Genomic DNA, 27071 nt, shown 5'->3' on the forward strand with positions numbered 1-27071 from the left:
CCTCTTCCTCCTCTTTCGTGTTAAATACTGTTTTGGTTATTTTAGATCTTTCGCTATTCCCTATAAACTTTAGACCCCGACACTATAGTTTGCTGAATTTTTTTTTTTTTTTTTTTTTTTGCGGTACGCGGGCCTCTCACTGTTGTGGCCCCTCCCGCTGCGGAGAACAGGCTCCGGACGCGCAGGCTCAGCGGCCTTGGCTCACGGGCCCAGCTGCTCCGCGGCACGTGGGATCTTCTCGGACCGGGACACGAACCCGTGTTCCCTGCATAGGCAGGCGGACTCTCAACCACTGCGCCACCAGGGAAGCCCTTTGCTGACATTTTATTGCTATTTCATCGAATCTATAATCAAGATGGGAAGAACAGACCTCTTAACAATATCGAGTCTTCCAACAAGGATCTTTTATTTTTTCGCTAATAGTTTGTCATTTTCTGCATATAGATCCTGTAAATTTTTGTTAGATTTATATATAAATCCATTTGTATTGCTATTGTGAATGACACTGTTTTTAACTTCAAATTCTAATTGTTCATTGCTGGTATAGGAAAGTGATTGACTTTTTCTATTAGCCTTGTATCCTGAAACTTTGCTATGCTCAATTATTACTTCCAAGAGGTGTGTTTTTCTGTTGTTGTTTATTCTTAGGGATTTTCTACATAGACAATTATGTTACCTGTGAGCAAATCAGTTTTATTTCTTTCTTCCTAATTCATATATCTTTTATTTCCTTTTCTTCTCCTATTGCGCTAGTTAGCACTTCCAATACAATATTGAGTAGGAGTGGAAAGAGGAGACATCTTTGCCTTATCTCACATCTTAGGGAGAAAGCATCTAGTTTCTCACCATTAACTATGATATTAGCTATAGTGGCTTTTTGTTTTGTTTGTGTGTGTGTGTGTTTGGTACATGTTCTTTAGCAAGGTGAGGAAGTTCTACTCTACTCCTACTATGCTGAATTTTTTTTTTTATCATGGATGGATTTTTTTTAATGCTTTTTCTGCATCAATTGATTTGTTCGTATAATTTTTCTTCTTTTGCCTGTTGATGTGGTAGATTATATTAATTGATTTTCTAATGTTGAATCAGTCTTGTGTACCTCACAATCTCACTTGGCCATGTTCTATAATTAAAATTTTTATCAATTATTTGAATGACTATTCAAATAAGATTCTTACATTGGAAAAGATCACTATGCCTTATAACTCTCTTTTAATCTATAGCTTCCCTCTTTATCTTTCTTGCTTATTTTCTCAAATTTAGTTATTTGCCTCATAGCATTCCCAACAGTTAGGATCTTGTTGATTTCCTCCCCATATTTTTATTTACCTTGTTCTTCTGTCTTTGGTATTTCCTATATATTGGTAGTTGAATTCAGAGGCTTATTTTACCTTTAGATTGAATTGATTGATTTGTTTGGGGGAGAGGCTATTTCACAGATGGTGTGTACTTCCATCAGACAGTACATGATATCTACTTGTCTCTCTTTGTGATATCAAAAGCCACTGAAGTTCATTTCCCCAATACATAACCTCATTAATGGTACAAAATTTGATTTCTATTTCTAGCATTCTTTCATCATTCATTAGCTGGAATATTTCTATAAAGAGGAAATTTTCTCTCATTAGCTACTTGATACCCAGTGAAAAGTTTATATAGGGAAGGCAGGATATATCTTTGATGCTTTCCCTTTATTTACCAGTTTTCAAGATAATGAGTTAATTCCTGTAATAACTTTTAAAAAAAATACCATTATGTATTCAAGGATTTAAATACCTTGTTGTGTTTTAATCTACAGCCCTTATGATCTTTGTTGTTGCTCTTACTGTCCCTTCTATGGCCATGAGATCCCATTCTCAGTGGCTCCTGATTCTTTTTTGCACAAACCTCATAGTTTTATTAGCATCTTTGCTTTCAGATAAGAGCAATTGTTCCTGTCCCATCTTGTACATTTGCTGCCCCAGGTGTGGAGTCAGCCATTCCTCAAGGAGCCTTGGTCCTTTTTAGTGGGAAATTCAGAGATTGCAATCTGCATGCTTAGCAGAGTTTTAACGAGAAAATGGAAGTGGCATGTGGAGACCAAGCCTGAGCAGACTGGGGGCCCAGATCACATGTGGGAGGCCTGAGTCACGTGTATCCTGGGTTGTGAAAATATTCCCACGGAATGGCTTTGTTTTTCTTCTGCTGGGAGGCCCCAGGTTTCACCCATCCAGGGCAAGTTTTTACGTTCATTTCTTGGCTTAAGATCCCCTGAACCATATGAACAGTGCAAATTTGGAATCCTTACATGCATGTGGTACAGCTTGAGGGTTTGATTTCTCATGGGAAACCTTTTTCTTCCCATTCAGAGCCGCAGGCAGATGGCAATCCTGCTTGACACATCCCAGGACTGGCAGCTGGAATTCCTCTAACCTCCTCTTTTCACAGGGAGGGACGGTCATTTATGGATAGCTCTTCCGTTCTCACAGCTAGATGCTGGGATCTTGGTTGCCTGGGTGGGTCCACACCCTACCTCCCACCCAGAATATCACTGGGCCTGTTTCCAGGTTGTGGGGCATGGAGAAGCATAGGTTTTTGCTCCTGTTTGAGTCTCTCTGCTTCATTTCTGGTACCTAAGGACTGACTCTTCTCTCTTCTGAGCTGAGCTAGAGGTTTTGTTTTTTTTTTTGCGAGCATCTGACTGTTGTGGCCTCTCTCATTGCAGAGCACAGGCTCCAGATGCGCAGGCTCAGCGGCCATGGCTCACGGGCCCAGCCGCTTTGCGGCATGTGGGATCTTCCTGGACCGGGGCACGAACCCGTGTCCCCTGCATCAGCAGGCGGACTCCCAACCACTGTGCCACCAGGGAAACCCCTGGGCTAGAGGTTTTTGAGACAGTCATATGCAGCATTTAAAAATCTGTTCCCCCTTCCACCTTCTTATTAACGACGGCACCATAAAATTCTATGGTCTGTAGCTTTTTGTATCTCTGATGGGGTCGCATTTTATTCATGAGAGTGGGGCATGAGGAACAGGTGTTTCTCCTGGGGTGCTGGCTCCCAGCTGATTCCCTGTGCGGGAGAAAGACACCTCCGTGACATTTCACACATCAGATACAGTGACCTACATGGACCTTCTTACCTCCAAGAGGCTGGGTAGGCGACCTGTGCCCATTCTTTAAACACCTGCCTCAGCGTTATGTGGGCTCCTGGTGTGTGGCTTTGCCCTCATGGAGGGAGAGTTGTGTCTCCTTCTGAGCACTTGCCAGGCATCTTAGCTGGAGTCTTCTCTGCCATCTTTCCATTCTTTACCAGGTCACTTTTTAAAAAAGGCATTTTTAAGAACATTACTACTAAATAACTCATGCTTCCTTATCATCAAACTCTATTGTCCTCTGAAGGAACCACAGACACTTGCCTTCAGAGATATCAGTGCCAAGCAATGCCTGAGGGTCATTTGGGATAACACTTGACCCACTGGTGAGCCTGGGTGGATGGAGCAATGAAGCTCTCTGGGACTCTTCCCAGACATGAACACAAAGGCCTGTATTCTTTTCTTTTCAGTGTGTGCTGTTTCCTCTGACATGTTTTAGTACTGATTAGGGACTGATGGGTTCCTCTGTTCTTAATTAGAAATGGTTGTATGTAAATGTTCCACATTTCTATTTTGTTTTTCCCCAAACTTAAAAAGGCAGAGGCTCTAGCAGACAGACTCAAAATCTCATACCGTGGTCCATACTTCTTCCTGGGAACAAGGGCCACTTAAGTGGGACTTTGGCAGATCACATTTCCGTCTAATTTTAATAGTACAAAAGTCTTCTCAAATGTAGGTGTCAAGTAGCAATGGACTATGCATATCCATAGCGGATGCTGATGTGTCCTGTGGACTCACCCAGCATATGGTTTCTAAGCAGCCAGCTGGTGATGCGCTCACCACAGCTCTGTATAAATGGTGCATTTGCAAGAAAAAAACCAGAGAGATTTTCTGACCTAGTAACTGTTGCTTAGAGACTTCACAAAACCTAGAATTCAGGAAAGGGCATTGGTGAAAGGGAACAAACACTAGACCTGGATACAAAAGATGTAGGTAAAAGTCCCAGTCCCAGTATTGGGGTGTGATCCTGGTACATTTGTTTGAATTTATTACAACCTTGTTTCCTCAGCAGGCCAGCTCAGGATCCAGGGATACCTACTTCATGGGAATGCGCTGTGGATCAAAGGATACCACCAGGAGGAGAAGTGGGAATGTGCTCAGCATCCGGCACCTGAGGCTAGACAATGAACTTGACAGCAGGTCAGACCTCCTAGAATGGCTGTTTAAGACAGGCTTTGTGGTTCCAAGCAGCACAGTTCTTGGATCACCACCTCTCCTCCGTGCCGGGCTCTTTCAGACTCACCTCCATTTCGCCTCCATCCTATGCGGCACCTGCTAGGTTCTCAATAACGGCTTGTTCATGGGCGAGCAGGGGTCTGATGCAAAATATGACCGTGACCAGCGTGACTTTGTCCCTTTTTGTTCAATACAAGAATCACACTGCGTTGAAGCTGATGATATGTCAATCGATGCAGGCAAGCAAAACAGACCTCTTTGTGTATGGAAAGTTCTATGCTTTCTTCCTCAGCATTCACACCTATGCCTTGCACTCAACATGGGCAGATCCGTTCCTCAGGGGCTAACGATATTTTGTTCCTGCTTCAATACTGAAGTTTGGATGGTGAAGGATACCCTGTCCTGACCACTTAGTACTTGCTGGACTACTTTCCTGCTGCTGGAAATGGAGACACAAAAGCAAGGTCTGAACTCTCCTGGGGCCGGAGCTTGAAACTTCTAAGAATATTCCACGGATCCTGTAGAAATATGGGCCAGTGGTCCCCTTTGGAAAGAGATGGACACAAATGAACTTATTTTGCCTAAAGCTTGTTTTTAGATCACGGTGGAAAGACTGTTGGATTTCAACTAAAAGTGACCAAACTGCAAATTTGTTTTTGCCTGGCCCAAACAAGTTCCTTGCACCTCCTGAGACTTGGTTTCTTCATCTGTAAATAGGGGATGGGAATCTTTCCTTGACACAGTTGATTGCTGGGTCTGTGAAATGATGATAATTGGTGAGCATTGCTCATCCCTTCCACACAATTGGGTTGACACCAGATGGATTTATTCCACCACTGTTGTCCAGCTTCCCTGAAATGCCTTTTCCTGTGGAACAGAAAGCCTGGGTCATCTTACATATTTTCCCCTGCAGTTAGGTCCCAGTACACTGAAAGTAATTTTATTCAGCTCCCATTTCACGGACTCCAAGTTTTACATGAATGGAGACTTCATGTATTTGTTATATCTGACTAGGAAACTTCCAAGTCCCAATAAAGGACTTCTAGTGAAAATTGTCAAGAGATTTTAGCTTCAAATCCAGAAACAGTTAAATCAACCAATGCCATCGAGCAGCACTTTATCCCAGAAAGTTGAATGTCACAGGCTTCAGAGTTTGTCTGCAAGTGGCATGCAGTTTGGTCAGCAGAAGAGTAAAAATGCTGGTTAATTGCTTGAATCTTTTTCTCCTTCCTTCTTCTAAATGCATTTCGATTGGCTTTTACCAGGTATTTTTTTCTCCCCAGGAACACTGGCTGTCTCATAGGTTACCATAGGGCACCGTGTATTTGGGGATGTGCAGGGCTTACTGGGGGAACCCTGCGTTTGGTGGTGTGCAGGGGTTACTGGCGGCACCCTGCGTTTGGGGGTGTGCAGGGCTTACTGGGGAAACCCTGCGTTTGGGGGTGTGCAGGGGTTACTGGGGTCACCCTGTGTTTGGAGGTGTGCAGGGGTTACTGGGGGCACCCTACGTCTGGGGTTCTGCAGAGGTTGCTGGGGGCATCCTGCGTCTGGGGGTCTGCAGAGGTTACTGGGGCACCCTGTGTTTGGGGGTGTGCAGAGGTTCTTGGGGGGCACCCTGTGTTTGTGCAGAGCTGTGGGAACTCACAAGCTCCTGCTTCCTGTTACCAGGACAGGATTGCTTTTCCTGAAAAAGGGATTGATATTAGCGTGGGTTTAACAGCCAACAAATACGAGGAATTTGTACCTTAAGCTTTCCCTGGAAATGTGTCATTCCTGGTATGGTTGTGGAGCTTTTGTGTCTGTTTACAGCTCTCTCTCCTTCACTGGTTCCTCGGAAATCACCAGGGTCACTCTGGCATCCACCAGACAGGGCTACAGGAAGATTTGTCTTGATGTTGCTTTATAAATAAAGGGAGGTCTGAATTGAAAGCCCAGTTACATGCTTACCGGCGTGAGTTCGCTGTGTTAAATATCAGTCCATAGCATAAATTCCTTGTAATGTCTTAAATTTCTAGATGAGGCAGGGTCACTCACTGAACATGTGCTTTGCCAGAGCCTGCTGGTTACCTCCCCCAACATCCATTCTCTATTCCTCCTTAGTAACAAGAGCTCAAAGTTTTATCTGAGCTCATTACGGCAGTCAGTGAAAGACCATGTTTCTCAGCTTCTTTATGGCTACGTGTGACCGTGTTCCTACATCCTCCTCCATGAGATGTGGCCCCAAGCATTGTGTGGACTCTGGAGGAGCCCCTGGTTCAGCCCAGCTTCCCTGGGGAACAGCCTGCAAAGCATACATATAGAGGCTTTATTGGGACGTGTCATCCCAGGGCAGTGGGATTCAGGAAAATGAACTCTGCAGCGGGAGAGACAGATGGCAAACACAGGAGATGCCTTACTGAACTGTCCACAGCTTCCCAGAGAAGCATGGCAATGTACTTGGTCATATGGAACTCCTCTCCAACAGAACAGTCCATCTAAGGGAGGGAGGGAGACCAGTGTAACTGCCAGCATCCTGTCTCAAACCTCTTATTTTTCAAATTTTGACCCATGGGATACAACCCCCTACTTCCTGTCCTGTTTGTATCACTGCTGAGGTAGCCTTGGGGAAGGCCAGGTTCTACCACTGATGGTGTGAGGCTTCATCTGAGCCCAGAAGTGAGGAGAAGTGTCAGAGCCTTTGTGGGTACCAGAGTTGCTATCATCCTCTGTGGTGGGAACAATAGAAGCTGTGATGCAGCCTGCCTTTACCTCAGACACAGTTGAGACAGCCAGTCTAGGAGAGGAAGTGATAGAGCAGCAGCCAAGCCCTAGCAAATCTAGGGAAGGACAAAAGCTGGGTTTAGCACAGCTCCTTAAAAGGAGTGAGTGTGCCCTGGAATGCAGATGTGATGGCTGGAGCTCTGGTAGCTATTTGGAAGCCCAAGGAAGAGGGCAAAATGTTAACGGTGGCTATGTAATCTAGAACAAAGCTTGTGTTCCTGATAGTATTTTGAAATTACACTACTAGTTAACTGAACTGGTGACCTCAACACTTCTTTTGCTACTTTTACTGTCTTTTACACAAAAGAGAAACTTTTATTTCTTTTAAGCTAATGTTATATTTCTTTGTTTTTAAAGCCCAAACTAATTTAAACTACTATAGAACATGGTAATTGTCTGTTGGATGAATGAATAAATACCCTGGTTCATTAACACTTGTCATATATCCAGAACAGTAGATTTATTGCAGTATATTTGACACCAGTGTTTGTCCTCTGCACCTGTGCAAATCCTGCCTGTCGCTAAGGCTGGGAAAGGTCCTGACCTAGCACACATTGATCTTGCCAGTCCCTGCATTATAGCAGTTTTGTTTCTTCCTGTTTCCATATTTCCCCACATTTTCTTTTCTCAAATCAGCACCCCACCCCTCCACCTGCATCCACCCAGCAAATTATTCTTCTTTGTCTAAAATTCCCTGTAAATGTTACTTGCTTGTGAAGCCCCCAGCATCTTCATGGGCAGGGAGCCCTTACCTGTGTTCCTCCAGCACTCAGCACACACAGTCCCCTCTGCTTCCCTGCCTGGCTCCCTGAAGTTCTCTCTCCTCACACCTTCCACCCTTCCTTTCCCTTCCCACTCTCTACTGAAGATATGACATATCTTCCATAGAGAAAACACAAGCCTCCAGATATGAACCTGCACAAGCCCCCTGCCACATTGGTCAGCCTCTGTGTGTAGCCCTGGGTGCCATCCTCTCTCCTGGGTGATGCTTCAGCCTCCCATGGTGTGAGGACAGCCTTCATCACTGGGGTGAGTCATCAGTGCTCCTACAGAAGGACAGAGTCTCCATCATCTTCCACACTCATTTGCTCTCCTTAACTTTGCTGTAGCAATTTCCCCTTTACTCTTGCACCATCAATTTTCCTATCTGCAGAATCATTCCCATTAGCATATAAACATGCCATAATAAATCTCCTAACCACTCTTTCCAGCTGCTGCCTCATTTCTCTGCTCCTCTTTACAGCAAAACTTCTTGAATGATTCTGTTTTCACTTCTCTTCCCATTCTCCCTTGAGTCCATTCCAGTCCGATTTTTTTCCCCTTCAAGGTCACCTTTGACCTTGACATAGCTAAATCCAGTGGTCAGTCCTGACTCCAGCTATCTATTGCTGCATGACAAGGTGCCCCCAATTTAAACAACAATGTATTGCTATGAATCATTATGATTTTGTTAGTTGACCAGGCCCAGCTGGATGGTTCTAGGTGGGCTTTCTGTGTGGTCGCTGGCAGATGGCCCCCGAAGGCGAGATTGGGCTGGGCATCCAAGATGGCACACTCACCCAGCTAGCAGTCGGTGTTGCCTGTGGGCTGGGAGCTCAGCATGACCCTTGACCATAGCACCTGCACGTGGCCTCTCCATGTGTCTTGGGATTCTCACTGAGTGGCGTTGGGTTCCACAAGAGAGTATTCCAAAGGTGAGCATTCAGGAGACAAAAAGCAGAAACTGCCAGGTCACTTATGGGCTCCACCTAAGCAGGTGCGGGATCCTTTTGCTGGGTTTTGATGGTCAAAGTGTCACTGGAACCATTTGGATTCAAGAGGGAGGGTGAAAGATGAACTTTGCCTCTGAAAGGGTGACAAGGTCGCATTGTAGAAGAGCGTTTGGCACAGTGGGTCCCTCCCTCCCCTTTGAAACACAGTCTTCAGTGCCTTCCCGGACGCACTCTCTGCATCTCCCATCTCACTAGCTGCTTGTTCTCAGCACCTTTCCTGGATCCTTCCACATGCCCAGAGTCTACACATTGTCACTTCCCAGGGCATGATCCTTGGCTCTTTTCTGTCCACAGCTTCTTCTAGATCATCTAATCTAGTACTGTGGCTTAGAGTGGCACACAGATGTCAAGGCCTGGGGTAGGTCGGATGGGGTCATAGTTGCCACAAGGCAATGCTATCGTGGATGCACCCATAGGTAACTGTTCTGTGGTTCAGAAGGATGGGGCTTCTTCCCCAAAGGATTTAAGAGGGGTTTGTACACCAGGGTGGTCTCTCTAAAGTTAAAGAGAAATGGAATGGCCCCATGGCAGATCTCACAGCTGCTCCCAAACGTGGAGATATACATTGTACCTGCCTGAGAGAGTGGTACCTCCTGGACTCTTGGATTTACTGTGATCAAGTGAAACATGAGTGGAAGTGACGTGTCCCTTCCAGGCCTGGAGGTATTTATTTACCAGTGCTTGCCTCTCTTCCTTCCCTTGCCTCCCTGATCTAGGAAGCAGGTATTGATACGGAGACACCATTGGTGGCTCAGAAAGCCAGTCCCACAGGCAGAGAAATACCTGGTCCCCTGGCAGGCTTGAGATGACTGCAAAATGAATGCTGGCTGTGCTAAGCCACTGAGATGTGAGCTGGGTCATTACCGCAGCATAATCGGACTGTCATGACATATGTAACACCTAAGAGAGCTTTTCAGAAAAATAGGGCATATTTGTTTTTTTCCCCTCTATCTAAGCAGATAGGAACCTTTCCACACTCCCAGACCTCCAGCTCCCCAAGTATAGAACAAGAGGAAATGAAGATCCTGAGTTCCTAAACATTCTGGATGTGACTTCTAAAGCACTAAAGATCCACTAACATTTGATCTCTATATGCAAGTGTCCATCAAGTAACCGACACATGTCTTACCTATGAGGCTGATTACAGAGGTCCAAGGCAGAGTCCAGTCCTGTCTCTAGCTGAGATAAGACAAACACACCCAAAGCCATCACATATGCAGTTAGAGAAGAGATGCAGGCAATCAAATCCAAGCATTTGTTGAGCATGTAAATATAAATGAATGTAAATGAGACAATGCCTGCTTTCTAGGAGTCCCTGATATGATGGTGCCTGTGATATGCTCATTCATTCATTCAGCAAGTATTTATTGAGTGTCTGCTATGCACAGGCTATGTTCCGGGCACCTGGGGTACAGCAGGCAACAGAATCGATTGAATGAAGCCTCTTTCCTGAAGCTCTCACTTCCTGGGTGGGATACAGGACAATCAACAGTACATGGCATATCTGCATGGCATATGGTGATAAGATCTATGAGGAAGAGTATCAAAGTATGGTCAGAGATGCCTCATGAAAGGAGGTATTTAAGCAGAGACCATAAGTAACATTAGTGAGACAGCCACGTGGGTTTCTGGGGAGAGGTGTTCCAGGTGGGGATATGAGAATGCAAAGACCATGAGGCGGGAACTCGCTTGGAATGTTGGAGGAAAAGCAGAGATTCTCAGGGACTCTGGAGCATGGTCAGTGGGGTGGAAGGAAGCAGGAAGAGTCTGGGGACCACCGTGTGGACTTAGGTTAACAGCCCAACCTGTGAACATTGCACCATGGATGCCCTACCAGGGGTGACTCTTATGAGGTGATGAGCACATTGACACCAGCCTGATCCTGTATGCTCAGAAGGCCGACTGTAGCTCACACTCTGATGGAAAACGATTTAGCAGTTCTTTAAAAACGTTTGTAGTACAAACATCAATAGAACACCGAGTAAAAATGGAGGAAAAGCCTCATCTCTTTGTAAATGTTTTAAAAGCCACATAGCTTTATTTCATATCCTTAAATATTTAGACAGAGTTTAGAGATTCAAATGCACTTTTTTGTCTTCTTAAAGCATCCAGGATCTCCTAGTTCCTGCTCTGCACGCATTGAGCTGTTCTCTTGAAATGTTTTTTTCATCTCTGACTTCCTGGAATGGGTTTGCTTAAGGAAATAGTCTTGGAGTTTGGCTTTAACCCTGGCATGCTCGTGGGAACCTTATTATGGAAGCAGCATATCCTATGAGCACCTGCACTGCAGGGCTATTTTCCTGACCCCAAGACTGCTGGCCCGTTCGCTTGACCCCTGGCTGGAGGAACACCTCCACTTCTATTTGTGGAACAGGCATCCATGGCTGCACTCTGGTCCCTTGGGGAGACAGGGGCAGGGATCCAAAGTTTCAGGGCAAAATAATAATCTGAAAAAGATACATTCATTGGAGGTCAGTTCCCAATTCCTGAGGATATGGTTATTGCTCTCCATTTTAAATTGGATTTTTCTTTGAGGATGTGGTATTTAAGAACAAATCATTATCCGTGTAGGTTTCTATGGAAGCTCCCTGGATCCTTGTGGTGAAATTAGACCAGACAAAGAAATGAAGGGAGGAGCAGATGGGCCCATTTTCCAATTTAGGTTCAAGTCGGTCTCAAGGAGAAGTACAAGGACAATTAAAAAGAATCTAAAATGTCATCTTCGCAGTATGCTCTGATTGGTTTCCATCTAAAATGTCATCTTCGGAGTATGCTCTGATTGGTTTCCATGGAAAGAGCTGTCTTTCCTTTGTTATCACATTCCTGTGGTGAAATGGACCTGCTTGTGGGCTGTACTTCACTTGATTTGGGTTGAGGAAAGGTAGTGAGGGCATCTCATGTGATGTTATGAACCAAATTGTGTCCCTCCAGATTCATCTGGTGAAGCCCTAACCCTCAATGTGACTGTATTTAGATATAGCCTTTAAGGATGTAATTAGGGTTAAGTGAGGTCATAAGGGTGGAGCCCTAATCCAACAGGACTGGTGGGCCTATGAGAAGTTACCCAGTCAGCCTGCTCTCTTTCTCTGTGCCTCTGCAAGAGGCAAGACCATGTGAGGACAGCGGGAAGGTGGCCATATGCAAACCAGAAACAGGGCTCTTACTGGATCTGCTGGCACCTTGATCTCAGATCTCCAGCATCAAGAACTGTGAGAAGTAAATGTTTGTTGATTAAGCCACCTTACCCTGTGGCATTTTGTTATGACAGCCGGCATTGACTAAGACACATGGAATCAAATATTATCACAGGACCAAGTCAATAAAGAGGTGAGGGGCAGTGAGGACATTCATCAGCTCCCACTGACCACTAACACCAGGCTCTCATCCACAGGAAGCAGGCCCACCTCCAGGTGCTTCTGACCTGGCCGAGCCAGCCAGGACCCCATGGGGCTGCCACCCACTTTAGCGGGTGCAGGATTCCTCCCCGGGGGCACGATCGATGAAAAACTAAAGCAACCCGCTCCAGAGGGCAGCAGGCCTCCCACCCCACCCCATGCTTCTGTGTAAGCTCCGAATCTTCACTCTGCCTTCAAGGCTGTTGTCCTGCTCAAGAAGCATTTCTACCCATCACTTCTCACCCACTCACTCGCTCAGGAATCCTTTCAAACCATCACTGCATTTGTTCAATGATGACTTGTTGATCACCACAAGGGACCAAGGCCTGCGGTGGGCATGTGCTGAGCTCTCAGCCAGGGCTCGGTTGGTTGTTGTTTTGGCATGAAGAGTGGGTAATAAAAAACACTTTACGGGATCCTATCTCGACTACAGTATTTGACAACTAAGACAAAGAGTCACGCGTATGGTAGTTAGAATATTGGCCTCCTAAGTGATAAGTCTAAGTTATATGTGAGGCAAGAGATGCTGGTCCTGGACACCCAGGAGATGGACTCACTCACCTGTGACCAGGCATCAGCTGTACCCTCAATGCTTGTGAAAGGGGCACAGAGCAGATCGCGGGCCCTCTGCCGACAGGATGGGCTCCTGACACGAAGCATTCCTAATTTCTCTCCCAGTAAAAGTCCCTCATTCTCCCTTGGAAGGGGTGAGTCAGGAGACATGGAAAGTCGCCAAGAGTGTCACTCCTGGTGCAGCTCCTTGCACATGGGTGCAAGCTTCAGGAAAAGGAAGCAGCACACCCTTCCCTGTACAGTCTAATTAGGGGCACAGAAGTGAAACAAGTGAAAGAGCTAATCAGTCAATTGGTTGATCACAATTGCAGGTTGTGATAAGCAGCATGAAGGAAACAAGCAGGGCACAGGGGAGGAGGAGAGTTGTTGGAGAGCCCTTGCTTCACCCAGGGTAGTTAAGGAGATATTTAGGTTGATGGACTGGGAGCTGTCATTGCTGAGAGTGAAGGGAAAGGTGTTGAGGTGCAGGGAACAGCACGTGCAGGGCTTTGCAGTGTGAAAGAAGGTGGTGGCATGTGCTGAGAAACATAAAGAAAGCCAAGATCACAGCAGAGTGAATGAGAGGAAGGATGGAGTAGAGGTTGGAGAACTGGGGCTGGGTCACCCCAGATGGAGCTGGTGGAGAAGAGGCCAGGAGGGAGGAAGCTGGGGGAGACCAGTTAGGGTGGTATCACGTGGTCCAGGCAAGGGCAGTGCAGCTTGCATTGGCCCATTGGCAATGGGCATGGAGAGCTTGGGGCAGGTTTGAGACGTGGTTCAGAGGTGGGGTTGGCAGGTTTTGTGATGGACTTTGCATGTGAAAAAGGAAATGGTAAGAACCAGGGACGACTCTGCGCTGGAGTCGCGCACACTTGCCTCTGGGTGGCCACTGTTGTGAACAATGGCCAGAACATCTCGAAGATAACAACCTATGTGCAGAAAAGTCATTTAAATAAAGATTACAGGGGCTTCCTTTGAGTTTTGGAGAGCTCAAAAGCTAGAGATTTTAAAATTCACTGGAATGGAGGCTGGTGGGGAGGTGTGGGAAGAGGTTCAAGTTGAAGGGAAAAAGATGCCACACGGTATTAATTCATCTTTCTGGCGTCTCCTCTTGTTGTTCCCATGGATCCAGGCAGTGATCCATGTCTTAGGGCCATTATAAAATTTTAATAGATACACACTTTTTTTCCATTTTACTTTTCTGGAAATATCTATTTAAAGGAGGGCTTGAGAGGCTTCCAAGTCCAAGTAAACCTAGTCATTCCTTAATCCACTGAGCAGGTGCCTCACAAGCAGCTGCAGAGAAAGAGTGTTTCCACGGTGCCCGCCAGCCGGCTCAGCTGTCGTCCAGGAGCTGAGAGCTCTGTGGACCTACGGGAGGCTTTTTCCAATTGCTTCTTGCTCCTAACTCCCCATGTGGAAATCAAATTGCCAGGAGATTAAAGGGCTCATTTTACCTCCAGCAGGAGTCCCTGAAGAGTTTTAAGGAAAATAGTGATTCTCCAAGGAATGTGCAGATTGATCTAAACCACGCTTTTATTTGGAATTTATTTAGTATGGTTGGCTGAATAATGGCCCCAAAAAGGTGTTCACATTCCTCACACCTAGAGCCAGCAGATGTGTTACATTACATAGCAAAAGTTTCTTTGAAGCTAGAATTAACTTAAAAATCTTGAGATGGAGAGATTGTCCTGGAATACCTGGGTGAGCCCAATGTTATCACCAGGTTTCTTATCAGAGAGGGGGCAGGAGAATCGCAGGTGGAGCTGAAGAGCAAAGATGCAAGGATGGAAGCAGAGTCTGGGGCGATGTGCTTTGATGATGGAAGAAGGGGCCATGAGCCAAGAAAAGGGAGAGGCTCTGAAGCTGGAAAAGGCAAGAAAGCAGGTGTTTCCCTGGAGTCTTCAGAAGGAAGGCAGGCCTACTGGCACCTTCCGTCTAGCCCAGTGAAATGGACTTAGGGCTTTGGACCTCCAGAATTATAATACATTCATGTTGTTTTAAGCCACACAGTTTACGGTAATTTCTTACAGCAGCAAGAGGTACCTAAGACACCTAGCAGCTCACTTCTGCAATGATCTAACTGCATGAAATGAACATTTAACCATGAGTTCTCATAGAATTCACTGGTCTACGTCATCCTGTACTCCTGTCCTTAGTTCCTCTAGGCTGATTTTGATACTTGGTCAGATTAAGTATTTCTGTCCTTTCCTTAACAGAAAGAGAGGCTCTTAACTGATTTCCATTGTTTGGGATGGGTGTGAAATTAGAATCTAAAGTCACCTTGTTACTTGGGTATCTGCAGGGTGGTCGTAAAGTCTGGAAATAAGGATAACATTATTTTATTTAGAAACTAACATGGATGAACCATTGAGCATACATTCACCTATGTTCCCAGAGTTGGTGACTGCCTTATGGAACCTCCTGTTACTGCTGTCAGAGGGATTGCTCTACTGCAGACTATGTACACAGGGCTAAAGACTGCTGATGAATTTTTACTACTTTGCTGAGCCAGTAAATTATATTTATTGGTTATAGGCATTGATTAGACATTAGTGGCTTCTCTTGCTCTTATTAGCTGATTTGATACACTTATATGAAATTCATTTATTCCTTCCACATATTTTTGCTGAATACCTAGTATGTGCCAAACACATGATAAGGGGATGCTGTGGGTGCCAGTATCATCTGCTGTGTGAAGAGTTTGGGGGTTGCGGCCTGGCTGGTGGGCCACGTGTAATTTGAGGGGATCCTCCTGGCCAGAGTGGAAATGGCTAGAGCAGCTCCATGTGGAGGCAGCCCTGGAGAGCTTGCTCTGCATTGGGGAGGTCCAGGTGGGAGAGGTGGGCAGATGTAAGGGACTTTGAGGAGGTAGAATTTCCACAACCTCATGACGGGTTGGCTCCCCTCCCCACCTGCATGGCTGCCATCCTGGGCCAAGCCACTGCCATGTCCTGCATGGATCAGTGCAACAGCGACCCCATGGGCTCCCTGAGGCTGCCCTTGCTCACTTACCTTCAGTTCTTCATGCAACACTCAGAGAGAGCCTCTGGAAACCAAAGACAGGTCATGTTACCTCTCGGCCCCAAACACTCCAATGCTCCCCATTTCCCTCCAAGCAAAGCCACGTGCTTATAGTTGTTCACAAGACCTGACCGGGTTTTCAAATCCTGACTGTTTTCTTCCTTACCCCACCTGACCCCTGTGACTGCCCTGATCCAGCCACTCTGACCTCATGGCTCTTCCTTCATTATGTCAACCTGAGCCTCCAGCCCTGTTCACTTGCTGCTCCCTCTGTCTGGAGCACGTGTCTCAGGTCTTGGTTTGTTCCCACCTCTTCAGATCATGTATCGGATCTTGTCTTCTCAGACCACATGATGAAAACTGTGATCTGCCCCAACCCTCCATTCTCTATCTTCCTCTCTTACATTTTTCCACAGTGGTTGTCACTGTATGCAGCACTGTGTGTGTGTGTGTGTGTGTGTAGTTTTTGTGAGTTAATGTGTCTGGGTAAGTATGTGTGTCTATGGTTGTATGAGTGTGTGTGTGTGAGTTAGTGCATGTGAATGTGAGTGTGTGTATTTTAAATGTACTTGTTGGCTGTCAGTTTCACCCTAAGAGTATTCTTTCCATCAAAGCTTAGATCTCTTGTCTCTTGGCCACAGCTGGTCCTCAACCCCTGGTCCCTGGCTCAGGACAATGACTTCAGGGCTAAATATTGTGGGATGGATGACCCGGTGGACAGGAGGGAAGCCTCTGCCCAGAGGTCAGTGTGAACGGTTTGCTGTCTCTGTTTTTCAGGCTGTTTTGACACCTTTTCATTGGAAGGGTTCCCTCCTTGCATCTGGCACTCATGAGGCTCCCCCAGTGGCCCTGGAGGGTCACCTCTGGGCTATGCACCTGCCCTGAGCCACTTCTTCAGGTCTTATCTTCAGGAGGTCGCTCGACCTGGCCTGATTATGTGCCTTTCCTGACCCCTGCCCCTGCCCACAGTGCTTTCACAGCAGACAACACTTACCCTCCTGGAGGACAAGCTGCTCTACTGTGACATCATAAGTCATTACAATCTAAGCAATTAGGCTTTTCCATAAGACCATGTGCTTCTTGAGGTTGGAGACAATGTGTGTCTCATTTGCTTCTGCATACTTAGAGTGTAGCCCAATTTCTTGCTGCCCTTATATCCTGATCATCAATAAATACCAGTTGAGTGAATACAATATTACAGGTGCTGAGAAATACGACATTCTTCTATGCAAAGTTTTTTAAGTAGAGGGTCCATCGATAGAGGACAAGGGTGTGTATATTTGTACATGTACATGTGCATAGGTATTGATACACTGAATAAGCAGTGATATATTGAATATGCAAACAGACAATGGCTAGACCACATACGGCAGCAGAATTCTGACCTGGGATCTCCATAGCAACCAGCCCAGGATGGTTGAAACTTGGTTGATGACCACTGGCTTCCCTTTTTCTTGTCTTGTTTCTAACACTGGACCAACCAGAGAAAGTCAAATGTGCTCCCTAACCAATCGCACGGGATGTCCCTTCTTGTTGGCCCTCCCCCAGCTTCCCCAGGCCCACTGTCTCAGTTTAGTGCACTTGACACTTTCCCTTCTTGCTCTGTGTGAGGATTTGAGTCTCTGTCAAAGGGAACAATGGTGGCTGACTCCCTTGCCACAGCAAGCTTCGAATAAATAATATTTGGTCCTTCTCATTTGGGTGGACTTCATTTATTTTACACACATACACACACACAAACACACACACACAAACACACACACACTCATTTTGGGTTTTGGGTTTGATAATAACTTTCAAAGGTTAATAGAAGCATATCAAGAATGATCCAGCTGTCCATCACACAGACATGGACCATGACTTCTATACCTGCATCTGAATGTGGACTTATGTCATTACTCTACCAAATGAAGACCAAAAGGCCAGGAAAGTGAATAGCTGACAAGAATTTAGTAAAGAGAGTGGTAGTGGGGGAATGAACTCTGCACACGGAACATGCTGATGTGGGCATGTCCAAAACAGAGGCTGCTGCTTGAGGGCTGATGCTGGGTCCACTTTCCTGTCTCTGGCACGTGGTCAAGGTAGAGAAAGCTTGAGATGGGCGGGGCTGGGTCCCTGAGCCACTGCCTGGAGGAGATCTACCTGCCCATCAGAACAATCATTTTTGATTTCATATGTGTACAAAGTAAACTTTAATTATAGCTGGCTAAGCCAGGAGATTTGGGGGGCTTATTTGTTACAGTAGCTTGCATTAGCTAAATAAATACCTCCCCCAAGACACAAAGAAATGAAGATGCACAATAGCAGAGAGCCCCAAGTGCTACATAGACCTCGGGGAGCTGGAGAGTGACTGGCTGGCCATGTGGGTGTTTCTGTCACCTTTCCCAGGAGGCAGCCTGAAGCTGACATAAACCTTCCGGGCAGAGACACGGGCTGGCACAAGGGCCCGAGGTTTGAGGTGTCTAGAGTGTTTGAGAAGCAGAAAGAGGCCAAGGCTGTGCTGTTATCAGTCAAGGTGAGTACAGCAGTAGCTAAAGACGATGAAGAAGTGGGCAGGGGTCAGAGCAGGGGTCTTGGGTAGAACAAAGAGGAGAGTGGATTTTATTCCAAGTGCGCACTGGGACTCCTACAGGGTGCCACAGGGCAGGGTTCTGTTTACACGTGTGAAGGATGGCTTAGATGTAGGTAGACAGTGGGTTGTGGCCAGCAGCCGTGGGAGGCAGGAGGCTGCCGAGCAGACAGGGCCTTAGTGCAGCAGGGCATGACGGAGGACAGACACGGAGATGCTGGGGCATATTTTGGAAAGAGAGCTAACAGGACTTGCCCAGCATTAAGTGAGGGCAGAGAGGAACCAAGGGTGCTGCCTAGATCATTGACTGAAGACCTAAGACAGAAGTGTTTCCAGAGAGGATGTGCCTGGGCTTGAAGGGACAGGCCATCCTGAGCCAGCAAACAAGGTCTTGGAATTATTAATATCTTCAGAACAGCGTTATTATGGGACAGACATGCCCTGTATTTTTTTAATTGAAATTATAATCCAGAAACATCATCTCTAAAATGAGCCCAGAGGTGACAGCTTCCTGCTCTAAACCCAATACTGGCAAATTAGTTTCTGCCAAACGACATCACCTGTCACATTAAATTAATGTGGCCTATTTGTATTTTATGGGGTCTGCAGTTTTATAGTCCTTGATTTGAAAATTATTATAGTTATATAAAAGCTGAAAAGTGCACAAAGTTTATACATAATTTCATGTTGTTACATATTTAAGTCACATTACAATGAGAATAATTAAGTCAAGACAGGAGATCCATGATGAGTTTTTTTTCTTTTAAAGGGAATGTTGTTTTTGTTCAGGTTTGGCAAACACTGCTTGGGTGATGTGCTGAAAAATGCTGTGTGAGTCTGCGGTGGGTACACAAAGATGCTTGTTTGTCTCTGTGCGTGGAAGGACGGAATTCTACTAAATGACGTGTGCTCCCTGCCCTGTGCCTGTGGGGAACCATTGCACACGCTTGTGGGATGGTGGTCATCCCTGGGAAAGAGCTGTCGCTCCTGCACTGGCTACACGTGACTGTCCATCATTGGGGAAGTTTACAGAATGCCGAAGTCTAGATGCTAAACCTACAGATACACATTTAATTCATTGGAGTGAGTCCTGGGCATTGGAGGATTAGAAACTTACCCGGGTGATAGGAATGTGCAGCCAGGTTAGACTGCAGAACAATCTGGGTCTGTGATCGAGCTGGTGATCCCGTCTCATCAACGCTAGTCAGTGGCTTTGGGAGAGATGGATGGATAATGTAAAAGTCAGCAGGAGATCACCTCCTCTGAGGAGTGCTGGACACCTCTTGGAAATAACTCATAAAATGAAGACCTCAGTCTCTCCACAGCATGTGTTTTGACTGAGGAATAAGAAAGGGAAAATGCAATATAAAAAATTTAAAAACAGACAAGAAATAGGAAATTCACCTTCTTGGCTTTGAACAAATATATTTTTTATTAAATCCCTAGATCTAGCAGGCATCTCAGAATGAAGTGTATTTCTGAGAAGATAGCAAAGCAAACAGGCAGACACTGTCCCTCTATGCCTGGAGCCAGACTGCCCGTTGCAGGAAGTAGGTCTGAGCTACTGGGGCTCAGTAGCTGGGGCTGAGCCCAGCCTGGAGCTGGGGCTGCTCCAGGTGTCTTTGTGACCAGCATTCCCAACATCTTCATGTGTCTGGTCCAGGCTGGAAGTCATGTTGCCCAGAGTGTCTCTTTGATTTCCCCTCTTTGTGGAAACAAATGTTAATTTTCCACTCCTGTGTCTTGCTCATACCTTTCCCATTGTGCTTCTAGTGCTTTTCTGAACATGTTTACTTACATTCTCCCTCCCTTTTAGACGGGGTGGGGGTCAGGGTCCTCAGAACATCAGACTCCTCTCTGTTCCCTTAACCCTTACCTCTGTGCTTGTATATAGTAGGTACCTAGCAAACGTCAGTGAGTCACGCGCCAAACCAATTCAGGATCATTTTTTTCCTAGAGAGCTTCTGCTTTTGTTTCCATTCTTCCATGTTAGAGTTGTTAGTATGGGTGGTGGTTGGCCCTCCTAGAGGATAGTCATGACCACTGGCCATTGTTGGAGGCCATTAGGAAGCCAGAAGATGTGTAGAGCTCAGGTGGGACTTGTCCAGTGCAAGAAGACTCTGAACTTTCTTGACGCTGCCACAGCAGCGTCAGCTGAAATTGAAGGTGGGTGACCAAAAGTGACTCAGGAATTTTAGGAAGATTTCTTAACTTCTTATACCTTCTACCTCAGCATCTATCACAAGGGTGGCTTGGAAAAGACAATCCTCAGAGTGGGGCTATCAAAGGGAGGTGGGAGGACCAGAAGCTGATGGTCCTGTAGGAACTACTGAATCAGAACCCTGCTTTTTAACAAGCTCTGCAGGGGATTTTGATGCACGCTAAATTTTGAGAACTACTGGCCTATAATTTCTTCCATTTTTCTCATTTTATCCTCTGCATTTAATCCTTGAATACATGTTTATTGAACTTCCACCATGAGAGCAGCATTATGCTGGGCTCTAGAGAGACAAAGATAAGAGACAAAATCCTTGACTTTGAAAGTTCGACAGTCTTGGGAGGGTGGCAAACACTCCAACTCTTGTCGTGCAGGGTCAGGGCTGTGCACGTGGAGTGCTGGTACAGGTGGAGCAGAGAGAAAAGAAGCATACGTCTCCTGGAGCATCGTCCTGGGGATGTACTGCCATTTTCTTTTCATAAGATCCCAGCTGTTCTGCAAAGTGGCCCCTATTGTCCCTGTTTCACAACTCACCACTTTGATGTAGGGGCCATGAAGCCACCTCTAGAGGAGGGGGCATCTGATCAGAGCTTTGGAGATGAAAAGAAGTTATCCCGGAGATCTGGAGGAGGGCTGGGGTGAGGGGCATGGGAGGTGGGGCCAGGACCACTGGCACTTTGTTGAGACATGGCCCCATGGCAAGAAACATCCATAGGAGACTGTGTGAATGTGAAATGAAGCTTTGCTGTGTCCAGACACTGAAAGTTGGGTGTTTGGTAGAAAATTAGCCTGATTAATTATAATTATATATACTTATGGAACATTATAAGTTATAAGTACTTATGGAACAGACTGGCTCTCAGAGCCTTAAGAACTCAGGCAGATCTGGTTGGACACCTGGCTGTATAATGTAGGGAGAGCTGAGAAGAAAGCAGCTCTGTGGGGTGAATGACCAGCTCAGCTTTGTGTGTGCTGAGTTGGGTGAGCCAGAGAGCTATCTAAAGGGAAATAGCATGTAGATAAATGGCCCAGTAATTGGGTATTGCATGAAGACCTAGGACTGGGAATTGTAAGCATATTGCTAGTGAGGATGCCCAGGAGAAGAGGGTTTGAAAACAAGCTCCAAGGTGTTCCAGCATTTAATGGGTGAAGAGCACCCACATAAACAGAGCAATAAGAGAAGCCAGAGAACACAGAGTCTGAACGTGAGAGTTCTCTGGAGAAGCCTGTGGCCAACAGTGCCAAATGCTACACAAGGATAAAGAAGGAATTAAAACTGACCCTTGGTTTACCTGCAGGAAAGTCCCGTGGGAGCATTTTGGGAAACTGTCAAGGCTAAAGCTAAAAGATGGAGTTGAGGCATGTCTGAAGTTCAGGTGGCTAATGCCAGTTTGCATGTCATGTTGTCTGTGAGGAGACTTCCTCAAGTAATAAAACATTGAAAACATAGATAATAAGAGTGACAGCTGCCTGGACACCTGCACAAAGAGTGAAGAGCCATATGACCTGTGCTTAAATCAGGCTCCACAACTAACCATATGTGTGACCTTGGAAAATGGCTTATACTTTCTATATCTCAGTTTCCTCATCTGTAAAATGGAGTGATAATAATAAGAGCAATCTCATAGGTAATTGAAAGATGAAATTAGTTAATATATATCTAGTGTACAGAACAGTGTCTGGCCTGCAGTAAGTGGGAAAAATGTTAGATATTACTATTTTATCTAGTAGCATTTCATTAAGTGTGGGAAATACTAACACTGAAAATTTTAGTGGCAGCTCCCATTTCAATGGCAGCCTGTACTACGTTATTTTTCAAAGTTACCTGGTTAAGCATCACCTAGGGCACTTGTTAAAGATAGAAATTCCTGGGGTCCACCTGAGATGTTCTGACCCAGATTCACAAGGAGATGATCCTGGGAATCAGTTTCCAGCAAGTCCACAGGGATTCTCATACTCAGATGAGGAAGAGAAATTATTCTCATACAAAACAAGGCATGTGTTATGAAAAAGATGTTTTCACAGGGCTCTAGGAATGAGATGGTGCAGGTTAAATCCCAGGGGGTGAAATAGGGCAATATTTGATTTAGCAAAAATCAAGGGCTATGTGGAAGCAATGTCAGCAAGATGGCAAACCAGTTCCAGGTCCTCACTCTTCTACAGAAATATCAAGTAAATAACAACATGCAGACCAAAGCAACCTTGTGGGAACTCTAGAAACCAGTTAAAGACTCACTTTAGATTTAAGGACATGCACAGCTTGAAAGTGAAAGGTTAGAAAAAGATATTCTATGTAAATAGTACTCAAATGAGAGCAAGGGTGGCTATACTAATACCAGGCTAAATTATACTTAAATCAAAAACTGTTACAGGAGACAAAGAAGGATATTATATAACAGTAAAAGGGTCAATTCACCACAAAGATAGAATAAGTATAAATATATATGTATCACACATCAGATTTCCTAAATATATGAAGCAGCCATTGACAAAATGGAATGGAGAAACAGACAGCTCTAGAATAATAGAAAGAGTCACATAAGAAAGAGCCATAATAGTAGAAGACTTTAATATCGCATTTTCAATACTGGATAGAAGAATCAGACAGAAGATCGATAAGGAAAAGAAGACTTGACAACACTATAAAACAATTGGACCTCACAGACATATGCAAAATACTTCACCAACAGTAGCAGAATTTATGTATTTTTTTCTCAAGTGCATATGGAATATTCTGTAGAATAGACTATATTTTAGATCATAAAATAAGTCTTGATACATTTAAAAGGAATAAAATCTTACAAACTATCTTTTCCAATTACAATAGAGTGAAACTAGGCATCAATAGCAGAAGGAAAACTAGAAAATCACAAACATATGGAAATTAAGCAATACACTCTGAAAAAACAAATGAATTAAAGAAGAAATCATAGTGGAAATTAGAAAATATCTTGAGACAAGTAAAAATGAAAGCACAGCATACCAAAACTTATGGGATGCAGCAAAAACAGTGCAAAGAGGGAAATTTGTATCTGTAAAAGTTCACATTTTAAAAGAAGAAAGATCTCAAACCAACAATCTAAATTTACTACTTAAGGAACTAGAAAAAGAAGGACAAACTAAATCTAAAGCTAACAGAGGAAGGAAATATGAAGATTAGCACAGAGATTAAAATAAAAACTCAGAAAACAATAGAGAAATCAATGAAACCAAGAGTCAGTTCTTCAAAAATATCAACAAAGTTGACAATGGAAAAATGAGAGAAGACTCAAATAGCTAAAAATGGAAATAAAAGCAGAGACATTACAATTAATTTTACAGAAATAAAAAGGATTATGAGAGAAAATTGTGAAAAATTGTATGCCAAAAACCTGGATAACTTTGATGAAATGCAAAAATTTCTAGAAACACACAACCTACTAAGATTGAGTCATAAAGAAATAGAAAATCTGAACAGACCTATAGTCACTAAGGAGATTGAATCAGTAATCACAAATCTTCCAACAAAGTAAAACCCAGGACAAGATGGCTTTACTGGTTAAGTCTACCAAACATTTGAGGAAGAATTAACATCAATCCTCCTCAAACTCTTCCAAAATATTCAAGAGGAAGGAACATTCCAAACTCATTTTATGAGGCCAGAATTACCCTGATATCAAAACCAGACAAAAACACTACAAGGAAAGAAAACTACAGGTCAATGTTCTATATGGATATTGATGCAAAAATTCTCAAAAAAATACTAGTAAACCAAGTTCAAAAGCACATTCAAATGATTATACACCATGGCAATGTGGAATTTATTCTTGAAATGCAAGGCAATTTAATGTATAAAAATCAATCAATGTAAAACACTTCATTAACAGAATGAAGGAAAACATATGATCACCTCAACTGATACAGAAATAGCATTTGATAAAATTCAGTACTCTTTCATAATAATAATTTTAAAAACACCTAACAAACTAGGAATAGACAAAAACTACCTCAAGATAATAAAGGCCATATATAAAAAGCCCTCACGTAACATGTTACTAATGGTGTAAGACTGAAATCTTTTCCTCTATGATTAGGAAAAAGACAAGGGTGACTGCTTTCACTGCTTCTATTCAGCATAGTTTTAGAAGTCCTAGCCAGAGCAATTGGACAAGAAAAAGAAATAAAAATCATCCAAATTGAAAAGAAAGAAGCAAAACTATTTGTTCTCAGATGACTTATATGTAGAAAACTTTGCACTTATATGTAGAAAATCTTAAAAAGTCTACAAAACACTTAGAACTAATAAATAAATTCAGCAAAGTTTATAAATGTAAAATCAGCACACAAAAATCAGTTGCATTCTTTTTATGGCTGAGTAATATTCCATTGTATATATGTGCCACATCTTCTTTATTCATTCATCTGTTGATGGACACTTAGGTTGCTTCCATGTCCTGGCTATTGTAAATAGAGCTGCAATGAACATATTGGTACATGACTCTTTTTGAATTATGGTTTTCTCAGTGTATATGCCCAGTAGTGGGATTGCTGGGTCATATGGTAGTTCTATTTGTAGATTTTTAAGGAACCTCCATACTGTCCTTCATAGTGGCTGTATCAATTTACATTCCCATCAACAGTGCAAGAGTGTCCCCTTTTCTCCACACCCTCTCCAGCATTTATTGTTTCTAGATTTTTTTTTTTTGGCAGTACGCGGGCCTCTCACTGTTGTGGCCTCTCCCATTGTGGAGCACAGGCTCCAGACATGCAGGCTCAGTGGCCATGGCTCACGGGCCCAGCCACTCCATGGCATGTGGGATCTTCCCGGACTGGGGCACAAACCCGTGTCCCCTGCATTGGCAGGCGGACTCTCAACCACTGCACCACCAAGGAAGCTCTGTTTCTAGATTTTTTGATGATGGCTATTCTGACTGGTGTGAGATGATATCTCATTGTAGTTTTGATTTGCATTTCTCTAATGATTAATGATGTTGAGCATTCTTTCATGTGTTTGTTGGCAATCTGTATATCTTCTTTGGAGAAATGTCTATTTAGATCTTCTGCCCATTTTTGGATTGGGTTGTTTTTTTTTTTGTAATTGAGCTGCATGAGCTACTTGTAAATTTTGGAGATTAATCCTTTGTCAGTTGCTTCATTTGCAAATATTTTCTCCCATTCTGAGGGTTGTCTTTTGGTCTTGTTTATGGTTTCCTTTGCTGTGCAAAAGCTTTTAAGTTTCATTAGGTCCCATTTGTTTATTTTTGTTTTTATTTCCATTTCTCTAGGAGTTGAGTCAAAAAGGATCTTGCTGTTATATATGTCATAGAGTGTTCTGCCTATGGTTTCCTCTAAGAGTTTGATAGTTATTTGTAGTGAGGTGGATGGAACTAGAGTCTGTCATACAGAATGAAGTAAGTCAGAAAGAGAAAAACAAATACTGTATGCTAACACATATATATGGAATCTAAGAAAAAATAAAAAAGATCATGAAGAACCTAGGGGTAAGACGGGAATAAAGACACAGACCTATAGAGAATGGACTTGAGGATATGTAGATGGGGAAGGGTAAGCTGTGACAAAGTGAGAGAGTGGCATGGACATATATACAGGAGATCGGTGGTTTGTGACCACCTAGAGGGGTGGATAGGGAGGGTGGGAGGGAGGGAGACGCAAGAGGGAAGAGATATGGGAACATATGTATATGCATAACTGATTCACTTTGTTATAAAGCAGAAACTAACACACAATTGTAAAGCAATTATACTCTAATAAAGATGTTAAAAAAAATCAGTTGCATTTCCATATACTAGCATTGGACAATCCAAAAAAGAAATTAAGAAAACCATTCCTTTTACAATAGCATTAAAAAGAATAAACAACTTAGGAATAAACTTAACCAAGGAGGTAAAATCTTGTACATTAAATCCCACAATACTATTGAATAAAACTAAAGAAAACACCAATCAATAAAAAGATATTCTTTGTTCATGGATTGGAAGATGTAATCTTGTTAAGATGTTAACACTACTCAAAGTTATCTACAGATATAGTGCAATCCATATTAAAATCCCAATGGCATTTTTCTTTTTGCATAAGTAGAAAAATCCATCCCCAAATTCGTATGGAATCAATCTCAATCAATCAAACCAAAACAATTTTGAAAAAAGGAGAGCAAAGCTGGAGGTCTCATAGTTCATGATTTCAAAACTTATTACAGAAACACAGTAATCAGAACAGTGAGGTATTGGCATAAAGGCAGACACATAGACCAATGGAATTTAATAGAGAGCCCAGTAATAAGCCCCCTCATTTATGGGCAAGTGATTTTTGACAAGAGTACCAAGATCATTCAATGATGAAAGAACAGTCTTGAGCAAATGTTGGGAAATTTGAATATCCACATGCAAAAGAAAGAAGTTCAACCTTACCTAACACCATACACAAAAACTAACTCAAAGTGGATCAAAGACCTAGATATGAGGCTTAAAACTATG

Source organism: Lagenorhynchus albirostris, chromosome 7 (genome assembly GCF_949774975.1).
Source record: "Lagenorhynchus albirostris chromosome 7, mLagAlb1.1, whole genome shotgun sequence".
NCBI lineage: Eukaryota > Metazoa > Chordata > Mammalia > Artiodactyla > Delphinidae > Lagenorhynchus > Lagenorhynchus albirostris.